The following is a 21,897-nucleotide window of genomic DNA, read 5'->3' on the forward strand; positions in this document are numbered from 1 at the left end:
TGCAGAAGCTGGACTCTCTGTTGAAGCTGACATAAATGATCAAGCTCTTACAACAACTTTAAAGTCAAAAATAAACTACAAAGATGATTGGATCATCGATTCTGGGTGCTCAAATCATATGACCAACGATGGGACGAAGCTGCAAGAAGTGGAGGATTACAAAGGAAAGAGAGTCGTGTTGACAGCCGATAATTCAAGGTTGTCTATTTCTCACATTGGAAAGACAATAATTCCAAATGAAGGCGACTCTCATAAGCTCCAACTCGAGAAGGTGTATGTTGTCCCTGGCCTAAAGAAGAATTTACTATTAGTACCACAATTGACAGCAGAAGGGAATTATGTGCTCTTTGGACCAGAAGATGTGTCCGTATTCAAGAGAGTAAAGGTGGTTGGCAATCCAGTTATGCATGGAAGAAGAATAGAATCGGTCTATGTATTATCTGCTGAAACAGCTTATGTGGATAAGACTCGAAAGAATGAGACGGCTGATCTGTGGCATGAACGTCTTGGGCATGTGGGATACAATAAGTTAAAGGAGATGATGGTGAAACGCATAGTAAATGGGCTTCCTCAAATTGATATCCGAACAGATACAATATGTGCTGGATGTCAATTTGGCAAAGCTCACCAATTACCATTCAAGGAGTCAGCGCATCAGTCCAAGACACCACTAGAGCTCATACACTCAGATGTCTTCGGCCCAGTGAAACAAACATCACTTGGAGGTATAAAATATATGGTGACATTCATTGATGACTTCTCAAGATATGTGTGGGTTTACTTCATGAAGGAGAAGTCGGAGACTTTTCTGAAGTTTAAAGAGTTCAAAAACAAGGTAGAAAGTGAGCTCAATACTAAGATTCGATGCTTACGCACAGATAATGGAGGAGAATATTTATCAACCGAGTTCAATATCTATCTTGACAAGCACAAGATCAGAAGGCAATTAACTTGCCCTAATACTCCACAACAGAATGGAGTGGCAGAACGTAAGAATCGTCATCTTGCTGAAACCTGTCGAAGTATGCTTCATGGTAAGAATGTACCAGGAAGATTTTGGGCCGAATGTATGAGGACGGCTTCATACGTGATTAACAGACTCCCACAAACGAAGTTGGGATATATTTCACCTTATGAAAGATTATGGAAGATCAAGCCAACCGTCAACCATCTCAAGGTTTTTGGAAGTGTATGCTACGTCTTCGTACCAGATCATCTACGAAGCAAATTTGATAAGAAGGCAATTCGGTGCATTTTCGTTGGTTATGATGATTCAAGAAAAGGTTGGAGATGTTGTGATCCAAATACTGGAAAGTGTCATACTTCAAGAAATGTGATATTTGATGAAGCTTCTTCATGGTGGTCACTTCAAAAGATAGAGCTTCCAGAATCTCATGGATTAGAAGAAGTTCCAGAAGAGAAAGAAGAACGTGAAGAGCACGTATTGAATCCAACTAAAGAAGGAGATGGGTCGTACTTTAAGGAAAAGAGTCCATTGAAAACTGGTGTACATCAATCTATATCCGAGGAGGTTCGTCCAAGCCAAAAGGAAGTCGAGGAGCATGCACAAGAATTAAGGAGATCAACAAGGCCGAGACAACCTAATCCAAGGTATGCCAATGCTGCTCATGTAGATGTATCAATACCTATTGAGCCTTCTACTTATGAAGAAGCAGCGCAAAGTCGAGAGTGGCAGAAAGCGATGGAAGAAGAAATTAATGCACTAAAAGAAAACCAGACATGGAGTTTAGTTCCAAAGCCAAAAGATGTAAAACTAATATCTTGTAAATGGGTTTACAAGGTGAAGACTCGATCAGATGGCTCCATTGAAAGGTATAAAGCTCGACTTGTTGCTAGAGGTTTTTCTCAACAATATGGGCTGGATTATGAAGAAACGTTTAGTCCAGTGGCGAAGATCACAACAATTCGAGCTCTACTAGCTTTAGCCGCTAGCAAATCTTGGAAGCTGTGGCAGATGGATGTCAAGAACGCTTTCTTACATGGAGAACTTGACAAAGACATTTATATGGAGCAACCAAGAGGCTTTGAGAACAAAATCCATCCTGACCATGTCTGCAAATTAAAGAAGGCACTATATGGCTTGAAGCAGGCTCCAAGAGCTTGGTACGGGAAAATTGGTGAGTTCTTGGTACAAAGTGGTTTTACAGTTGCTCCTTCAGATTCTAGCTTATTTGTGAAACAAGATCAAGGAAAACTAGCCATAGTGCTAGTATATGTGGATGACTTAATCATCACGGGAGATCACTATGAGGAGATCCAAAGGACAAGAGAGAATCTGTCTATCAGATTTCATATGAAGGAGCTTGGAGAACTCAAACATTTTCTTGGACTCGAAATAGAGCAGAAAAGAGAAGGATTATTTCTGGGACAACAGAAATATGCGCGAGATCTTTTACAAAAGTACGGAATGCTTAATTGCAAACCTATCTCAACTCCGATGGATCCGAATACAAAACTACGAGCAGATGAAGGAAAAAGTCTTCAAGATGTTACCATGTATCGAAAGATGGTCGGAAGTCTTATTTATCTCACACTAAGCCGGCCAGACATATCTTATGCAGTTGGAGTGGTTAGTCGATACATGAGCAATCCCAAGAAGCCTCACCTTGATGTTGTACGACGCATCTTAAGGTATGTTAAAGGCACTATCAACTTTGGTATTTTATACAAGAAAACAAAATAATGTCATGTGACTGGATATTGTGACGCCGATTACGCTGGAGACTTTGATACACGACGGTCAACAACTGGATACATGTTTAGTCTTGGATCAGGAGTAATATCATGGTGCAGTAAGAGACAACCAACAGTATCCTTGTCAAGCACTGAAGCAGAATATCGATCGGCATCATCAGCAACACAAGAAATCACATGGTTGAAACAACTAATGGAAGATCTTCATCAATCAACAGAATATCAAGTAGAGCTTTTCTGCGATAACTTATCAGCTATACGTCTAGCAGAAAATCCAGTCTTTCATGCGAGAACAAAACATATAGAAGTGCACTATCACTATGTTCGCGAGAAGGTCCTTGAAGGGGAGATCAAGATGGTGCCAACAAAGACAGATGAATAGGTTGCAGATATATTCACCAAGAGCCTAAGTAAACCGAAGTTTACAAAATTCAGAGAAGCACTTGGAATGGTCTGCAAGACATCGTTGGAAGAAAATTTGCATTGAGAGGGAGTGTTAAAATACAATGCAAATTTGATATTAGTAGATGTATATATGTAAATGTCTAGATATTAAAATGTAAAAGAAATATCTAGATATTAATGTGAAAAAATCTAGATGTTAAAATGTAAAAATCTAGATATTTTTATGTGGTAAAAATATCTAGATATTTATCCATGGAAAAATCTAGTGTGTAGAAGTTTCCATGGAGTAGTATAAATATGGGTGGTGATTTCATTTGTGAGTAAGTTGTGAGAGTGAAAAGAGTGAGTTGAGAAGTAGAGAAGAAGTAAGAAGTGAGAAGAGTGTGAGTAGAGAAGAAAAGTTTGTAAGTAAGTAATATTGTAATTGTATTTTGTATTAATAAAAGTGTTCTTTGTTAAGTTTCCCGGTTAAGCCTTAGTTTGTGTTTAAGTTCTTAGTGCACTTGTGTTGTTCTTATTATATGGTCGGCTCTGCCGCCTAAGTGATATATGGTCGGTTATACCGCCTGAACGATATATGGTCGACACTGTCGCCTAAGTATTATTGTGCACTAAGGATTTATAAAATTAAAGGCTAATCAACGTCAAAGTGTTGGTGTAGTGAGTCTAGTATAGTCTAGATCCTCTATAGTGGGTGTGTTGGGCTCGTCAAAGCTTCCAACAAAGTATGTTTTAAAAGTTAAAAAATGCTTCCCTTTTAACGGTTTCATACACGAACGCCAACTTCTTGATTGCTTCCCTTGTGATTTGCTATTATATGATTTATATCTACTTTCATTCCCTTTACTTTTTCTCTCTTTCATTGAATCGATTTTTCACTGCAACAACATCTTATCTATTGGATCAGATACAAATCTAACTAGGCTATAATATGAATGTCATTTTCTCCATTTGTGAGTCCCTAATTCTCGTTTCAATCATCTTATATTTTGTGTTAGCTCATCCTGTCAAATATCAAATAGATTAACAGTTATAAGGTTAGCAAAATAAGCAAACCAAACCCATTGTATCCCTATAATCCATTAATCAGAGAACTTAAAGTAAGACCTAAAAATAATTTTCGACATAGACTAAACATTTTAAGCTACAACAATAGAACTTATATTATCTTATCTAAATCTGTTTTACCTAAAACCGCCAAGATGCTAAATCTGTTTTACCTATTAGAGACACACCAATAACACAAATAGTTATCATCTTATTTTATCTTGTAACAGCGATTCAGTATTATAGTATACACATTGCGCTAGCTAATGACAACTCTAAACCTTTAAAGGATCTGAAATAGTCCCATTCACATTTGTACTCTGCAACATAATTCCGCCATGGAACATATAATGAATGAAATTCACTATTCGACTAGAGTTAATGATCATGTGTTGAATCCTTTTATGGTTAAGTAAATGTTATACTCTTATATCCTTTGATGAGCATCTGCTAGTTTTAGAAGCTCGTCCGATTTGGATAAATTTGAAAGTAAGAGGATTATCTCTCGGATCAAATCTCTTCCGTTTTTCTGCATCCTCGGCTTGAACTACAAATTTTGACCCGGTAATAATTACATACACATTAAATAATGCTATAATAATGACGTTTGACCAGGTGGTAAGGAGGTGCCAGGTGGCAGCCTAGGAACAATGACGGCTGGATGATTCTGAATACGTGCAAATAAATTCTCAAATGGCACGGAAAACACAACTTCATCGTATGATTCCACAACTACAGGTTTCTTCATTGACATTGAAGCAGAATCGTCCTCCGGATATAACTTCAAGTGGTGATATCTGTCAACAGTTAAGAGCTCATCAAACTTATAATTGTATGCACTTTATGGGAATCGTAAAGTATATATTGGATGTGACAAAAAGGGTGGATCGGGTAAGGCCAATATGGGCAAGTTTTGGGTACCCGTCGAAACGTGACAGGTTGTCTCACAACAGTTCTCATTGAAAAAAAAGATTTACAGTTTATGTGTGCATATATGTTGAAGTAACTTATTACTTTATTAGCATGAAGAACAAGAAAGTAACTAGCAAGTGCATAGGTTTTTCGGAAACATCGCTGTGGAAATGAAGGGTAATTAGCAATTTCAAATTCAACCCAACCAGATTCTGGTAGCTCAAGTGGCGAGGATTCAACAACATGCATCGGGTTATTAAAACTGGAATGTAATTGGAATACAATTCGTTTCACCATCACACTCAAATCATCGTTCGTTGCACTCCTCACATAAACTGTCCATTTGTGAGACTGATAACTTTTATATATATATATATATATATATATATATATATATATATATATATATATATATATATATATATATATATATATAAATGTTACAACATGAGACTATAAATTGGTATAAATCAAAAAAGACAAAAACCCAATTTCAATTTTAAAAATAAATCATGAATAGAAAATTCACTCGCTTACTTTCTTTCCTAGCCAGAATGCAATGTTACCGTAAACAATTGGAAGACTAATATCAATGTCTTTTAATTTCTTGACAACATTCTGCACAACACTTGGAAATTTATTACACAGAATTAAAAATGATTAAAAATTAAAAAAAAAAAAAAAAAAAGAATGATAAGGAGAAAGTAAGTTACATTTTGGTGTAATAAGACCTACTAATAAACAAGAACAAAACCTTATTTTAACAACTCTGCCATACATACATATATATATATATATATATATATATATATATATATATATATATATATATATATATATATATATATATATATCATCAGTAAAACACATACATTTTCAACACAATTAAGCTTCGTGTATTCGTGTATGACGTAAATACCCACATCATAACTATAAGTAATCAAGATTGATTGATAATTTCTTAATGTATAAACCAAACCCATACGCAAATAAACCCTAATTTAGAACTGAGCACAAAAATGCATGAAATTTACATGGGAAAAGGCCGATTTCTGGTAAATTACATATTACATATCAAAATTATAATAAAAATTGATTGATTGATGTTATTACAATAAAAAAAAAAGTTGGAAGAGTTTACCTTCTTTTCGTTATCATCCGAGGATCGAACCATTTTGGTACGGCGCGTGGTTTGGGGGCCCGTGACGTCTAGGCTGGTTTGTGTGTGCGTGCTTATACTTCTGGGCTTGGCGAATTGGGCGTATTAATTACTGGACACTGGAGTAACAAGACCAAAACATATGGAGTTGCTTCCGTACTGCATCAAGCAGAATCTCTGTTTTATTTTACGTTGACTTGTGTAAGTCACCTTCTTGTTATGCTATACGAGTATAAGTTAAAAATTAATGTCGCATTTCCTTTTTTTTCAAAAGGCAAGAATATTATAAATGAAAAAACTAGCCAGAAGCTAGAAATACAACACAGAAAGAAAAATACAACAATTATCACGACCTCACGCTACTCACTACACGACCTCGACAAACAACACGACACACAAACCGATTAGAAAAAAACTCATGAAACTACAAAGCCGAAATCCTTGCTTGAATTAACCAACGTTCAAAACCGGAAACCATTATCCGAGTTTAGCGCCCTAGCTAACGACCTTCAAAGCAACACCATTTGCGATCACACAACCTTATGATTCCGACTCCGAGCAAGAGCAAACTTCGTCGTCATCGTCATCGTCATCGTCGTCGTCGTCATCATCATAATCATCATCATCTTCCTGGTCCGCCATCATCCTAGAGAGCGTAAATCTTTGGTACCACTTAATTTCATCCTTATGTTTTTTACGAATTAAACGTTTCTTTCTTTGAATGAAATTGAAAAAATGGTGTTTATCTTTTAATCCAATCTTCTTTCTACGCTGAAATCTAGTCGCAAGTGACTGAACCAATTTATTATTGTCTAAATTATGTTGCGTAGCTAAATTTGTTTCATGAGACCCAGTAGCGTTACTTGGCCCATCCCAATTCACATTTTTTTTCATCAACACAAGGTTCAACATTCTTTTCATGCCCATCAAGTGAGTCCGGCCCATGACAAGATATTAATATACGCTCTTTTCCCGATTTACACGCATGCTCTGCTAATTTATTCTCCTCGATACCAGCATTTGATTTATCACATGGTGTGACTTCCTGATAACTATTTTCCTCGATACATGCATCTAAATCCTCAAACAACGTGAATTCTTGAATTGGGACATACGAATGGGCTTCCTCATTGACACCCGTGCCTACAGATTTTTCTTAAGTTGAATCCTTACCAACAATCGGTTCATCGACGATTGAATTCCGGCCATTCAATACCTCTCCGGCGAACTTGATTTCACCACCATGCGAATTATGGAGGCTCCTGCCTTCATCCACGTAACTACCATCAAGATTAGGATCAACTTTTTCGTTAGAAATATTAACATCTTTATCACGATCATGTGTACTAGATGACAACCCGTCAGAGGTGGTGTGGTTAAGATCTTTGGTGTCGTCAACAGAACAACCGAGAACCCCATTTGTTGGCTCGTTGCCTACGATGGAAGCTTTCCCGTCCTCTTTAATAAATTTCCATCTATGGTGTCCAAGAAAGAAACTAAACTCGAATTTTTGATCGATTTCTGATGCGGGTATCTTAAACTCGAACACTTTTCCGTCTATCTTCAATTCGATGTGTTTAGCATTCTCATTGGTGAAGTTTGAAGAACTGATAACATTACTATCACCCGACAAACCACCATTTAATCCCGATTGTTGCCCCTGAGACCACGATGGGACCTGTTTGAAGACATTGCTTCGAGATATCTTTCTATCACGAGCTTTGTAAACCCGTAACCACCTTCCATTTAGTTGAATAGAGTTTAGAACCTTAACAAAATCATCGATATCACCTAATCCACGATATCTAACGAATCCAAATCTTTGCCCGTTCGACAATCTTTTTCTAGGCAAGTATACCTCCTTCACCTCACCATAATGTTTAAACACTTGCCATAGATCAACCACTGACCAAAAATCCGCGAAATTATGAAACATAAAAGATGTTATTTGACTCCCGTTGCATCCTGTCGAGAAAGACTTAGCAAACTGATTTCGAGCACTGAACGACACACTCGGAGTGTCGCTGTTGTACCCTCTCGCACTCTTGAAGAAACCACTTTCGCCCATTAAAAGGTCACACCGTAGCCCACAAACAATTCACACGATGCCATGAAAACCATTGAAAAAACATATGCAAATGCTTGATGAGAATGTTAAGAAGAATAATATCCAAATCATGTAGATTAAATTTTGAAGAGATAATTATGCTTTTAATGTCGCATTTCCTATTTGTTGTTAGATATTTCATACTTGCATTATTTTATCATAGTTTTCACCAATATTTTATTATTTATGCTAATGTTAATGATAATAATAATAATACGGATTATTAGAATACACTTGTAACTCTATTGGTACTTACCTAGACTTTGTTTCAAACTTCAAATAACTTATTTTATAATGAGTGACGGATCTAAAAATGTTAGTCAGTGGTGTCACTGGTTATAATAGAAGAAGTATAAATACCAAAGACAATTTTTCAAAATTAATAATAAGACAGAGTAATGACTAATAATCATAATCATTAGAGTAATAAATCCAAACAGACTTGCGATCCTTAGACCATGAATAACCATGCCTGTGACGTCACAGGCAGATTGTCCACTTTTTGGCCAAAAAGTGCAATCTGCCTGTGACGTGGCAGTGTCACCATTTGACACCAAAATAACCCTGACGCCCCTCCAGTGTCAAATATGTCCCACCAGTTTTTTTTTTCTTTTTTATTTTATTATGCATACAAATTATATTACATATAATTAAAAACATATAAAAATTAACCATTACATAAATTTTAACCATTACATAAAATTCAATCTTTACATAAATTATTGAGTTTGATGTGTTAAAAATGATAGGTTTTGATGGGTTATATATAAAAGAAAATAAATAATTTAAATAAATAAAAAAACAAAAACAAAAAAAAAATATTTGAATGAAAGTGTTAAAATGATAGAAAATATTGAGTTTGATGGGTTAAAAATGATGGGTTTGATGTGTTTATATAGAAAAGAATATAAATAATTTAAATAAAAAAAAACAAAAACAAAATTAAAATCATTAAAATACGTGAACCAATCAGAAACCCTGACGTCTTTTTTTTTCCGTGAGAAAGTTGACTAACGCCCCGTTCGCGTCACCGGTGACGCCCCACTAGGGGCGTCAGGGGGCGTCACCCATCGCCAACATGTCTGACGGGACTCCTCTGACGCCGCGTTAAAATTGGTCTTAGTTATGAAAATAATAGATGTCGAATCCAACAATAACCAACTTATACAAGTTCAAGCTCCTTTGACGGCCCTTATTATCTTAATTAATTATAATAATGAATAATAGTAGTTGTAACGATTTAAAAGAGAACTTAAATGAAAGGAGAAAAAAAACCAATTTTATTTATAGAAATTTTGCACAACAAATTTTTCTGTATTCAAGATTTCGATAACAACAACTAAATTTGTCATTTGCACTTACATTAACTATGTACCTAATTTTGTCATTATTGATCGAGGTACGATCTTAGTACAAAATATCGCCCACTATATCCAAACAAAACTTAAAAGTCATAAAGATTCGCAGCGAGATAGTTGTTTCTACAAGATATAATGTTCAAGGAGACACATATTCAAAATCAAGGTTTTCGTATATCCATTTCTGTCCGTAGTATAGAAAACATAGATATATTTCACTTTGTAAAGATCGTTTCCTGATAGGTACGTAGACACAACGTACATCATGTATATAAAAAGTCTCTTTGGTTCATAAAATAATCACATACTTGTTACTTCTTATTTTTTGTTACACTTTGTGAAAATCAATAAAATTGTCGGAAAAGATCATATGGGTATGGGTATTTGTGGATTAAACAGGATTATTCAGGTCACTCAGATTCGCAAATGCTTGCTTTTAAATTCTAGTCGCAAAGAAGTTGTTCCTAAAGGATTTTTTGTAGTTTACATTGGAGAAGATAAGAAAAAGAAGCGCTTTGTAGTCCCTTTGTCGTACTTGAAACATCCTACATTTCTGAACTTGTTAATGCGAGCGGAAGAAGAGTATGGGTTTGATCATGGTATGGGAGGCCTCACGATCCCATGTCGAGAAGATAGCTTCCAAACGATTGTTGAAAAAACCAAAGAGCCAATGGCTTGGCGGTATCGAGGCCATCCTTACAACCTTGAGGTTGAGGGTTCGAGTCCTGCTTAGGACAATTCGTGGTGTATATATTCGAGTTAGATTTAGATGGGTGTGTGAGTTTGCCTTTCAAAAAAAAAAAAAAAAAACGATTGTTGAAAAAGAATTATAATCATGTCATTCATTTCAAATGATTCAATGTTATCAACTTACAAAGCTAGAATTGGCTACAGTTTTCCGGTGTTTATTGGGAACTTTGAAGTTCAAGGTTCCCCTTTCTCCTTCAAGGTTGTCAAAATTTCACTCGGGTGTATCCTATCGTATACACACATAAAAGGCATAATAGTTGCATAAAAATAGCATCAGGAAGGCTGGAAACAACAGTTTTGTGAAGATTGTCCGTCTAGCGTTCTGCGCTGTACAGGCTGCTCCGTCATGCGTAAGCCCTGAAGGCCGCCTAGCGCATAAGCCCTGGCCGGAGAGCGCCGCATTTAACATAAATTTCGGAGTACATGTAACAGAACGTATCATCATTCGACACGTGTCCCCAAACAAATCTGGTAGATCTGACACTATAAATAGACCCCTTGGGTCGTCATTTTACACAAGTTCAGATATTCTGACAACTTTGAGAGCTGAGACTTCACTTCTCTTTCTCTCTCTACTTTCTCTCACTAGAAGTCATCCGGCTAGCACTCTTACGCTCTACGGACGACAGATTGATTAAGCCACCCCACAAGTTCTTACACTTGTGTACCGGGTCTGCAGGGATTATTTCCCGAGGGTAAAAATCAATCGGCAACACTCCGCTGTGATGACCCGAAAAATTTTGACTTATTTAAACCAATTCTCTATATGATTTAATATTTACGACATGATAAGCAATGAATTTTGACAAGTTTTAAAACTTTTGAAAATGATTTTTTATATAACAGTTGACCACCGTGTTTGTCCAACGATTCACGAACGTCATAACATGTATTATATACATATTTTAATAAATATAAGAGTTTTCGATATATACGGAATCATGCGAATAATATTTATATACGAAATGATTAAAAATTTACTATTAAACGATGCTATTTCAAATTAAAAAATTTACGTGTTAAGTCATTTTATTTTTATGATATAATTTTTGTATTTTTTTTAAGAAAGGAAGTTAAAATTAATAATGTACAATTTGTAAAGCACAACGTACAACGTGTAGCTTAAATAGTTGAATTTAAATTAATTCATTTACTATTCACATGAAAAGATAGAAATTATTAATTATAAGTTACATAGAATACCCCTGAAGTATTTAATAAATACGACTTTTAAAATTTTAAATTTGATTTACGTATTATATTATAACATGTCGACGAGAATAAAAACAAGCATATAAGAGCTGTGAAAAGGGGCCATGCGATCGCATGGTTTCCCCTCACATTCCCCATGCGATCGCATGGAGCTCAGAGGCTGGCCACACTATAAAACGAGCGAAAATGATTCAATTTGTGCACTCCTTTCTTCTCTTCTTTCTCTTCTGTAAATTTTATTAATTATATTATTATTATTATTATTATTATTATTATTATTATTATTATTATTATTATTATTATTAATCTTATTATTATTATTAGTATTTTTAGATATCGTTATTATTAGTATTATACATAAAATACTACGACGAGGTTATGAACGTGTCACTTTCAAAATGGGTTTCGAGCGGGATAGAGCTAAGGAAATTATGGGTTATAGCTATGGAGGTTATGGGTAATATTCGTGGGTAATATTCGCAACTCAAACCTAGTGTTTATCATCTCCGTTACGTCAACGTACTTTCCTACAATATTGAATCTCAATATTGATACGTTGAGATCTACGATTAATTGGTAATCCGAGTTTCGGTCATATTTTGGTGAACAACTTTATATGCTGCTAAGGTGAGTTTCATATGATCCCTTTTACTCAATATATTTTTGGGCTGAGAATACATGCGACTGTTTATAAATACTGAAAATACTAGATTTATATGCGTGAGTTTCATTTGCTCCCTTTTTAATTGCTTTTGCAATCTATATTTTTGGGCTGAGAATACATGCACTTTATTTTAAAAATGGATACAAGTACACACTAAATTCTACATCGAGTTTGAACCGAAAATCCCTTAGCTTTGGTAACTAGTAACTGCCGGTTATAAGAACTGGTGGGCGCGAGTAGTAGTATATGGATCCATAGGGCTTGATATCCCCGTCCGAGCTAGAGCACTAGCCTTTTAACGGACGTATGCTATTTGAGAAGCGTACACGTTGGTTTGCGTGTATTATTAAGATGATTATACAAAGGGTATAAATTATATATACGTTAAGTTTAGTTACCAGGGTGCTCAATCTTGTAGAATATCTTGATAAACGTTTCTGGATGAAACAACTGAAATCTTGTGATCCACTTTTATATACAGATTATACGAAACACTAAACTATGAACTCACCAACCTTTGTGTTGACACTTGTTAGCATGTTTATTCTCAGGTTTCCTAGAAGTCTTCCGCTGTTTGCTTATATGTTAGACAAGCTATGTGCATGGAGTCGTACATGGCATATTTTTCAAGGAAACGTTGCATTCACCAAATCATCACCATGTATCTTATTTTGACTGCATTGTCAAAGGAAGTACTATTGTAAACTATTATTTACGGTGATTGTCTATATGTAGAAATCATCAGATGTCGAAAACTTTTGATTTAAATAATCATTTATGGTGTGCCTTTTCAAAAGAATGCAATGTTTACAAAACGTATCATATAGAGGTCAAATACCTCGCAATGAAATCGATGAATGACGTGTTTGTCCATATGGATTTGGAACGATCGTCACAGTTGGTATCAGAGCATTGGTCCTAGCGAACCAGGTCTTGCATGAGTGTGTCTAACTGATAGTTGTTAGGATGCATTAGTAAGTCTGGACTTCGACCGTGTCTGCATGTCAAAAGTTTTGCTTTATCATTTTTTGTCGGAAATTACCTGCTTATCATTCCTAGTCTAGACACGTTTTACTGCATTGATTGCATGAATAGTGTATAGACAAAATTCATATCTTAGCGTACCTGTTACTGTAAACTTTTCCTGACCTCTTCCGAAAATTTCTCCGTGATTTATGGAATTTGGTATTATATATACATATGTAAATTATGTATTGAAGAATACCAAACTAAATTCTATAATCTAATTCGTATCAAAAATCATCTCCCTAATTATACAAGATGGATCCCGTATCTAGTTCAAATTCCTTAAACTCTGACAGTTATTCCGATATGGATATTCACCTGAATTCCGAAGACAGTGTAACCGGAATGGATCAACCAATTAGCCATCATCTATTCTGGATGAATTGGGGATGGGTTCGTAGCCTACTTAATTATTGGAGACAAGAAGAAGGCGATCCCTTCCATCCACCACATTGCCCTCTTGGCGAAGAACCTGAAGCACTTACCGGCGAACCTGTTCGAGACACCATTTTCTCTCTCATTTCCAGAGTATCTCGTCACGATAATATACTATCTCAAATTCTGGATCTTATTCATCCGCTCGTCCGAACCACCAATCATCCCGGTGTAGTAGAAGAAGTCAACGAGCTTCGTGCTCGGGTAGTGGCTTTGGAGAATATGGTGCAAAGGTTACAAACACCAGCAGCATCACCGGCATCAACAGTACCATTGACAACAACACCAACAGTACCATTACCACCACCAACAATATTCGCATCGCAAACCTTAACTTCACAATCTGTTCCACGAGCATCAATGTCATACGCACCGTAGTTACCATGAAATACCAGCAACAATAACCGATGAAGTATTAACTCATTTCCCCTAAAGAAAATTTATGTATATTTAATATATATGAATTTTGAAATCAAAACAAATATTTTCGTACTAAGCTATTACGTGTGAATCTTAACTGGTAGGTACTACTCGGTTAGTTCATATTACTAATATGCAATGATGTACATCCTTCCTTAACAACTTAACCATTGTTAACTACAATCTCTGTTTCAACTTAATGAATTCCACTTCATAATAAACCAAGTGTATTATTCAATTACATAATTGATTTTACATTTTCATTTTCGATATACTCAAAACTTTCCAGAAAACATCATTTTTACCTTGCGAAGTTAGCAAGAGTTCCATAAGCACCAACATGATTCACTGAAGAAATATCAATAAAACTGAATAACGAAGTATTGATTACATTAGTAAAATACTCCACGAAGATTATGAAATCTTTAATGTTTTAGAGATTATTCATTTCTAATCCAGCCAAAAATTAAATGAGCTTAATATGATATTAACTCATTAAATCTTTGTTACATCTGAAGAAAATATACATACATATATTTTCATAAAGATGGTAATAAAAATTCTTTTGTACAAAGTATTAATTGTGAAATCTTTAACGTGTAGGTAATACCCGAAAAATATATAAGTTCGCAATTAATATGTTACACTGTACATTCTTCAACTTTGATTCAAAAATTATTAACAATGCTCACAGCGATATACAATCGTTTCCATACAAATTCAATTACATATTCTGATATTGACAGAGCAGAATCCAAGTCAAGATTTAACAAGTGACATCATTCTTAGATCTCTACATCTTTCAAAGCTATACTTTGACTTCAAAACGGTGAAAGATCCTTTAGCATTGTTATTACCGAAAATAATCTTGCAATTTCTTTTCAAAGTATCCAATTTTGTCACACTTCCAACCAGTCAACTTCAACTTTTCAGATTAAGCCTTATTGTAACCTTGATATACACGTTTTGTTACTGGGGAACCTTTCATGTTCCGCCACATTAGCAGTAAATTTACCAAACAACTTTATTAATCCTTGACCTTTCGAAAAATTCTTATACTCATTGAAACCCTATCATGTACTCATCCACATCTTGTAACAATAATTTCCATACTAACCACCGAGAATTAGCAATCAGTATTTTGAATCTCGTAGCATTTTCTACGACAACAGTTATATATATATATATATATATATATATATATATATATATATATATATATATATATATATATATATATATATATATATATATATATATATATATATATATATATATATATATATATATATATAACATCTATCTTCTAGACTTACATACTTCGAATGTGAAGTTTCTGAAAAAACACTCCAAACTACGAAACTAGTTCTACGAATTTTGGAAAAATGCTGATGAAGCAGCAAAAACTATAAACGACTTTAACAGTCGAAAGTTTGATGATAAAGAGTAGTGTGTTGGAAAAGCACAGAAAAAGAGAAGGTTTGGAACTGAAAACGGGTTGAGTAAAGTATGAAGAAAGCTGTAGACAAATCACAAGGACGAAATCTACCTTCAAAGAATCTAAATGATTCAGTGTCTGCTGAAACCATTAGTAAGAATCTTACTTCTTATTCTAAACCTTCACAGACAGATTTTCCGCATCATCCTCTGATATTAGAAATTCTAAAATATCATCATATCTTTCATTATAAATATCCTCGATATTTCTGAAAATATTTTTTTATAACCATTCTTATCTGAAATCATTCATCTCTTCGAGCTATCTGTGTTACATCATAAAAGAAACTATTTTAGTTTCTAAAATCTGAAAAATTCGAAAAATAGATGTTTTGAAGTAATGTTGGGAATTGAAGCATGAGTTAGTATAATATAATGACACTTGATCAACGTGATTATATTACAGTAAGTCATGCTGAGTTTCTAATGAAATGTGATAAAGGTTCACAGATCACACCCTCATCATGAACCATGTTACATAACTCTTTCATTCTATTTAATCTTTAAATATATCAAGAAAATACTTTTCTTGATGATTCGGTCTTTTCCAGATATTCTGGTAATTTGACAAATCAAGATCGTGTCATTACAATTTCTTTCTTAGAACATTAACTATGTTCATTCCGAAATGTATAGCTATGAATTCTGGACCATTATTCACTTGACTTAAAGTCGGGAAGAGAAAACGAAAGCATGAAGCTCTGAAATATAATGGAAAATATAAAGCTCGAAAACAACCCCGAAATTACAAACCGTGTATATCAATGCATATAGCAATATAAAGACACGGGAGAATGAAAAACAATATAACCCCAAGGTAATAGTAGAAGAAAATAACCTCCTCTGGTGGCAGATGAAAAAGAAGAATGAATGATATGATAGTCAAGAAAATATCAAGAATCGGAACTGGATGAAGCATTTTCACAAATCTTTTTGTAAGTATGAAATAAGAAAGAAGATTATAGGAGTGATGAAAATAAATAAAACGGAAGAGGTTAATTTATAGCAAAATATCAGACATAGCAATCGAGGCAGATTACGCATTTAATCAAAGAAAATCTTAATTTCCGCAAATTCCGAAGAATCAAATCTTATTTAGATTATGAAGATTTTCTATTCCGGAAATCAATCGTTACTACGTCAAGAGATAAGACGCATCTCTATTCTTCATTTCACTCTTTTACGATAACTTCCCTCATACGCTTCGAGTAATTGAATTGTTTTATCCATATTATTCAATGGTGATAAAAATTCTATTTATCAACTCATATTCGTCATAAAAACATTTTTATTGTTAACCATGATGAACTCACTCAAATTTCGGGACGAAATTTCTTTAACGGGGAGGTACTGTGATGACCCGAAAAATTTTGACTTATTTAAACCAATTCTCTATATGATTTAATATTTACGACATGATAAGCAATGAATTTTGACAAGTTTTAAAACTTTTGAAAATGATTTTTTATATAACAGTTGACCACCGTGTTTGTCCAACGATTCACGAACGTCATAACATGTATTATATACATATTTTAAAAAATATAAGAGTTTTCGATATATACGGAATCATGCGAATAATATTTATATATGAAATGATTAAAAATTTACTATTAAACGATGCTATTTCAAATTAAAAATTTTACGTGTTAAGTCATTTTATTTTTATGATATAATTTTTGTATTTTTTTTAAGAAACGAAGTTAAAATTAATAATGTACAATTTGTAAAGCACAACGTACAACGTGTAGCTTAAATAGTTGAATTTAAATTAATTCATTTACTATTCACATGAAAACGACATGATAGAAATTATTAATTATAAGTTACATAGAATACCCCTGAAGTATTTAATAAATACGACTTTTAAAATTTTAAATTTGATTTACGTATTATATTATAACATGTCGACGAGAATAAAAACAAGCATATAAGAGCTGTGAAAAGGGGCCAAGCGATCGCATGGTTTCCCCTCACATTCCCCATGCGATCGCATGGAGCTCAGAGGCTGGCCACACTATAAAACGAGCGAAAATGATTCAATTTGTGCACTCCTTTCTTCTCTTCTTTCTCTTCTGTAAATTTTATTAATTATATTATTATTATTATTATTATTATTATTATTATTATTATTATTATTATTATTATTATTATTATTATTATTAATCTTATTATTATTATTAGTATTTTTAGATATCGTTATTATTAGTATTATACATAAAATACTACGACGAGGTTATGAACATGTCACTTTCAAAATGGGTTTCGAGCGGGATAGAGCTAAGGAAATTATGGGTTATAGCAATGGAGGTTATGGGTAATATTCGTGGGTAATATTCGCAAGTCAAACCTAGTGTTTATCATCTCCGTTACGTCAACGTACTTTCCTACAATATTGAATCTCAATATTGATACGTTGAGATCTACGATTAATTGGTAATCCGAGTTTCGGTCACATTTTGGTGAACAACTTTATATGCTGCTAAGGTGAGTTTCATATGATCCCTTTTACTCAATATATTTTTGGGCTGAGAATACATGCGACTGTTTATAAATACTGAAAATACTAGATTTATATGCGTGAGTTTCATTTGCTCCCTTTTTAATTGCTTTTGCAATCTATATTTTTGGGCTGAGAATACATGCACTTTATTTTAAAAATGGATACAAGTACACACTAAATTCTACATCGAGTTTGAACCGAAAATCCCTTATCTTTGGTAACTAGTAACTGCCGGTTATAAGAACTGGTGGGCGCGAGTAGTAGTATATGGATCCATAGGGCTTGATATCCCCGTCCGAGCTAGAGCACTAGCCTTTTAACGGATGTATGCTATTTGAGAAGCGTACACGTTGGTTTGCGTGTATTATTAAGATGATTATACAAAGGGTATAAATTATATATACGTTAAGTTTAGTTACCAGGGTGCTCAATCTTGTAGAATATCTTGATAAACGTTTCTGGATGAAACAACTGAAATCTTGTGATCCACTTTTATATACAGATTATACGAAACACTAAACTATGAACTCACCAACCTTTGTGTTGACACTTGTTAGCATGTTTATTCTCAGGTTTCCTAGAAGTCTTCCGCTGTTTGCTTATATGTTAGACAAGCTATGTGCATGGAGTCGTACATGGCATATTTTTCAAGGAAACGTTGCATTCACCAAATCATCACCATGTATCTTATTTTGACTGCATTGTCAAAGGAAGTACTATTGTAAACTATTATTTACGGTGATTGTCTATATGTAGAAATCATCAGATGTCGAAAACTTTTGATTTAAATAATCATTTATGGTGTGCCTTTTCAAAAGAATGCAATGTTTACAAAACGTATCATATAGAGGTCAAATACCTCGCAATGAAATCGATGAATGACGTGTTTGTCCATATGGATTTGGAACGATCGTCACACTCCGCCCTCCTAAAAGCTAGATTACTTCTAGTCTCTTGTTGACATACTAAGCCTTACCTCATAAGGAAATAGGTGTTAATAATGGCGCCATCCACTAATGCAAAGAACACACGAAACGGAAAAGGAACGAAAGCAGCTGAAGCTCCATTTCTACTTGAAGCAGTCAATCCTCCATCAACTGACGACATGGTCACTGTTGAAGATGTACCTATTTCACCACTAGATGGTACGATTGAAGAAACAGTTGCTGAAACTACAGAGAGGCTTAAACATTTGGCAACTAATTCGGAGAAAAGACCAGTAATCGAAGAAGCGACAGCTAAAAGTGCAGAAAGACTTCCAAATTTTGTTACTAATCCAGAGCGACGACCATTGATGCAGCCACGGCGATGTCCGTCATTTATACCTTTTCAGTGGATGGCGGATGGCAAAGACAAGCAGATAATGAAAAGGCAATCTATATCAAAGTACAAGTTATCCAGGCTACTTGACAAGCTGGGCAGTCTTATTGATGATTATGGGGATGATAATGACCTGAGTTGTGATAATAATGACTCTGATGATGAAATTGACAAAGATGAGTTCATGTCATAAAAGCAGGCAGTGTTGCTTTTAAATGACATTCTTAAGCAGACAGCTCCAGCAAAATACAAGCAACGCTTAGCGCAGCCCGCCGTCCGTGCTGTGGCTGTGGACAACTTTTTTGCCCTCATTACTGGAGAACAAGCCACCAAGCCACCAGCGATGGCAGAATCAACGCAGTGTTTCATTGATCGAATTGCTAATTATCCATTGCCCAGAAATCTTGCTATACCAGCAATTGGAGTTTATGATGGTACAACGGATCCGGAAGATTTTCTAACTATGTTTGAAGGTGTTATGAGGTTGCAGCATTGGGAGGATGAAACTGCGTGCCATATGTTTCCTATGGTATTGCAGAAAATGGCACGCGAATGGTTTGCTAGTTTGCCACCAAGGAGTATTACCAGTTTTCTTGATTTGAGAGCAAAATTTGTGATGCAATACCAAAATCTACGGAGCTGTACTCTGACACATCTTGATGCACACGAGATCACAATGCATCATAACGAATCTTTGAGCAATTTTATGAAGCGTTATACACTTGAAGCACAGAAGATTCCTGATTGTCCAGAATCACAGCTTGTATCTGGTTTCATTTTCTGTTTGGACCAACGACGGTTTAGTGCACTTGTTCATGCATTACGGTATGACTTGCCAAAAACATTGCATCAAGCTTTGGAGGTTGCACAGAGGCATGTTCGAGCTGGTGAGCGTGGGTTGAACAAGTTTGATACTGGCAGTAGTAGCAAGCCGCACAACGGAGGACGGTATTTTGACAGAAATCAGAGAAGGAATGTCAATTCAAATGGAGGATGGAGAGGAAACAATCACCCTAATGATTTTCACCACAACAGAAAGCCAATAGAAAGGCACCCGTTGATTATGGCGCTTACCAAAACTCCGAAAGAGATCCTCTTCACTGAACCAATTCGGACCACTTTCAATGCTCCAGCACCTATGGAAGAAAGGGAGGGTCCAAAGAGTGAGTTGTGGTGCGATTTCCATGAGGCATGGGGCCATGATACGGACAATTGCAAATCTTTGATGAGAGAAATCATAGCGAAAATCAAGGCAGGAGAATTGAATCATTTGTTGCCTGGCAAGCAGTACAGGAGGAATGATCCTCGCAGGAAATTTGCGTGGCAAAGGAATGATGGTAGCAGAGGACGCCGTGGAGAGAACAGAAGAGAGCAGCAGGGCGTAAGAGATAATCGGAACCAACCGCAGTACGGAGAACGGATCACAGAGCGTGAGACAACTCCAGAAGTTGTAATCAGGATGGTTTGGATTAACGATGGTCATTATGAAGAAGGTGAATCATCAAACAGCAATTTGGACAGCGGGAGATATGCCCCAATTATCTTTCAGCCAATTCAGAATTGAGCGTTGTCCGTCCAACCAGTGATCATTTCAGCAAAGATAGCAAATAAGTTTGTCAATTGTATCTACACAGATACAGGAAGTGAAGCTGACATCATCTACTGGCATTGTTTGAGAACTTTTCCAAGGCATGTGCAGAGCAGAGCTAGGCAAACGAGGTTGAAAGTTTTTGGACTAACAGGAGCACCGATAAATGCCATGGGGCAGATTCGTTTGGAAGTTGTTATGGGCACATTCCCATTATTGAGAACGGAAACAATTGATTTCACAATCATAGATGGCAATTCTCGTTTTAATGTCCTTTTTGGAAGAACAGCTTTGGCTAAGTTTGGGGCAATAACATCGACGGCCCATGCAGAGGTTAGATTCCCCACTCCAAATGGAGTCGCAGCCATACATTCACAGTATGTGCAGCCAACAAGGGAAAGATCAACGTTTGCAAATGGGCCAGAAGGCAGAATGAATCAGAGAAGGCGTGATAGGTTATTCAGCGAGGAAGAAGTTCAGGAGTTTTTATTTTGTAAGCAAATGTGAAGGCCGGACAGCGCTGGGCTCTCGGCATATGAAGAAGCAATTTGTCAACAAGTTATCAAGAACAGTGTTTATCTTTTCAATAAAGAGCAGTTTCATTTAGCATTTCAATAGAAACAGTCTTTTACAATCGTTGTACTCATGCCTGTTTGGCATTTGAAGAACACATTTCGAATTATAAAATGAAGCAGCGTTTATCAAACTTACTGTGAACCATTGTGGTTATTTTGCAGTGCATACATTAGCAATTGCATACATTAAACATTCATGACGTA

The 21,897-nt window shown here is 35.3% G+C and overlaps 1 pseudogene; it reads right to left on the reverse strand.

The window, feature by feature from the left end:
* Positions 1-4,320: 4,320 nt before the first annotated feature.
* LOC139855640 (transcription initiation factor TFIID subunit 14b-like) lies at positions 4,321-6,424 on the reverse strand (annotated as a pseudogene).
* Positions 6,425-21,897: the final 15,473 nt, after the last annotated feature.

The sequence above is a fragment of the Rutidosis leptorrhynchoides genome, chromosome 6 (genome assembly GCF_046630445.1).
Source record: "Rutidosis leptorrhynchoides isolate AG116_Rl617_1_P2 chromosome 6, CSIRO_AGI_Rlap_v1, whole genome shotgun sequence".
Classification (NCBI taxonomy): domain Eukaryota; kingdom Viridiplantae; phylum Streptophyta; class Magnoliopsida; order Asterales; family Asteraceae; genus Rutidosis; species Rutidosis leptorrhynchoides.